This window comes from Salvia miltiorrhiza, chromosome 1 (assembly GCF_028751815.1).
Source record: "Salvia miltiorrhiza cultivar Shanhuang (shh) chromosome 1, IMPLAD_Smil_shh, whole genome shotgun sequence".
In the NCBI taxonomy this organism is placed as follows: Eukaryota; Viridiplantae; Streptophyta; class Magnoliopsida; order Lamiales; family Lamiaceae; genus Salvia; species Salvia miltiorrhiza.
The window spans coordinates 18446398-18448923 of NC_080387.1; the positions used below are offsets into that span (position 1 = coordinate 18446398).

General features: G+C 39.0%; 1 long non-coding RNA gene across 1 annotated transcript; it reads right to left on the reverse strand.

Annotated features, from left to right (window-relative positions):
- Nucleotides 1–493: 493 nt before the first annotated feature.
- LOC131006841 (uncharacterized) lies at nucleotides 494–1388 on the reverse strand. Its single transcript, XR_009095782.1, has 2 exons — nucleotides 1273–1388; nucleotides 494–706 (listed from the first exon to the last, which is right to left on the reverse strand). It is a non-coding gene; the product is annotated as an uncharacterized LOC131006841 (long non-coding RNA).
- Between the last annotated feature and the right edge of the window lie 1138 nt (nucleotides 1389–2526).

Consider the following 2526-nt stretch of genomic DNA (forward strand, 5'->3'; position numbering starts at 1 on the left):
TTCTCCGATCGTTTACTTTGCTCTCTCCGATCATCCACATTAGGTATAGTTTACGATTTCCGCTTTGTAGTTTAGGTGTTGGTTCCGTGAAACACCAGGTACAATTCGAAATTGTACATATGAATATTTGATAGGACATGCTTTAATATAAAGACATTGTCAACTAATACAAAACTATTTCACAGGCTATGACATCAAAGAAAGGCATCTGCACAACTCTCGCTGAAATGAAGATAAAACTTCCATCTTCATTTATCTTAAACAATCATGATTCTAATATTTTTGTAACATTTTGTTGTCTATTTTGAACAAAACTTGTTAGTTTAGAAACTTATCTAACAACTTTGGTTACTCTTTTGCAAATATGATCTTATTTGTCGATGCAATATTATATAGTTGTAACAGCCCGACTTTTGAAAAATAATAATTATGATAATAATAAAAGAAACTCATTTAGATGAAAGAGATTGATAATAAAATAAGGATAGTAGCATTATGAAAATCCCAATGAATTTAGAAGGTTTAGTTTCGCGGCTCCAATACATAACGTTAAACGTAAACCGCGGATTAGATTAAGTGAGTCTAGGCTCATCAGAGATAGACAATTCATCAACTAGGAATACAGGATAGAATAACTAGGAAACAGATGGTAGGTTGAATCAGGAATCACTCCCCAGCTTAGTACCGTGCACGCCAACCGCCTATCCTGAAAATATTTGAAAAGAATTTGGGCTGAGTACTAGTGTACTCAGTGAACAAGAGTTTACAAGATATTTTATGAAATAATTAAATAGAGCAGTTTATCTAATATCATAATCATAACTCAGAAGGTTTTAAAACAGAAATCCACTTCTAAGCATGACAAAACATTATATACGTTGAGGGTCCCATGTAACGTTCGATTGTTACTCGCTGCTTATGATCCCGGGTCTTTAACCACCGTCGGATCGCTTACCGCCGCTTAAGTGAACCCGGGATGCTACCCAGACGGAACACATCATCATCTGTGCTTGGAACGTGTCCAGGAGCACCCTTATAACGCCTGCTTAGCTTCGTTAGTGCCCAAATGGCGATCAACCCATTGAGCAACTAACCTTGTGTACACAATCCTCATCTAAAGTGTTAGGTCAAATGAGAATCTCGATCGATGCTTATGCGAGCATTAAACAATTACAGAACGCACATAAAAACATTTATATTGGATAAACAAGTATTTCATGAAATATCAGAGCTTATATAACTCAAGATACATTTATGTAAAATAAAGCCCACCTCAAAGTGGAGATTCGATACTTGGTTCGCTTGAAGCTTCACTGCCCTTGGTCACTCGAACCTACAAGAAGTCTATTCTTAAATAGGTCTCGATGTTTAATTCTAATTTCTAGGTAAAGGGAATTATTAAATATTGATACACTTGTGCAGATTAAGGAAATAAATATAATTAATCAATAATAATAATAATAATAATAATAATAAATCCAGAAATAAATAACATATATATAATATGAAATTAATTAGAGTACAAGATTAGTCCAACAATTAATAAGAATAGTTGGATCCCTTGAAAATAATTGAGCCTTAGCATTCAAATCAAAATAACCCCCCTTCAAAACAATATAAATCAGCCCAAAGTCTCCAAAGATTTTCGGCCCAACAGATTTAAAACCCATTTATAGTGCCCAATTTGAAAGAAAACCCTAAAATAATTAAACAAAATCAATTTAAAAACAAGAGTGAGGAACTTCTCTCTCTTCCTTCCAAACTCATCGGCTCTCATTCTCTCTCACTTCTCACACTCGCTCTCTCTCTCTCTCCTTCTCAATCGGCGCCTTCCTCCCTTCGTCGTCCCGTCTTCCATCGCGGCAGGCGGCCATCGAGGACCGCCGCCACTGTTGCTTCGTTCTCGGCTGTGAGCGGCAGCGCTTGGCCTTCGGCCGCGCCGCCCGGGCTCCTCTCTCCCCCTTCGCGATTCCAGTCAGCAACAGTAGCCTAGGAGGGCCGCTACCCCTGCTGCTTCGGCGCCTGTGCTGCTTGCGCCACCTCCGTCGTTCAGTCCGTCCCGCCGTCGTTCAGCCACCGATCGCTGCCGCCTTGTACCGCCGTCTTCCCCGGTCGGACATGCAGCCCCAGAAACAAAACGGACTCTCTCATCGACTCGACCCCAAACAAGATAAGTTAAAAGGATTTCAGAAAAAAAAAATGAATCTTGAGTTGATTTCGAATTTCATAGAAACGTGAGTTTTGGGTGAATCTGTTCTCATGGTTTATTTTGTCTCTCGAATTGTGAAGAGTCCGATTATGTATGCCAAGAATGATTTTGGTTAAGAGTTTACAGCTTTATGAGAATTGTCCATGTGAGTCCTAAGTTGTGAGTCCTTCTAGCTCCTGCTGTGGTTGTTTATGCATAAGAAAAAAAATAAAGAAGTTGAATCGACCTTATATGGATGATTCTTGGTGATATGGGTACTGATTGGGTATGACTTGCTGCAAGAGAATAGGCGAGTCAATATGTCTTCTTGCAGTGGC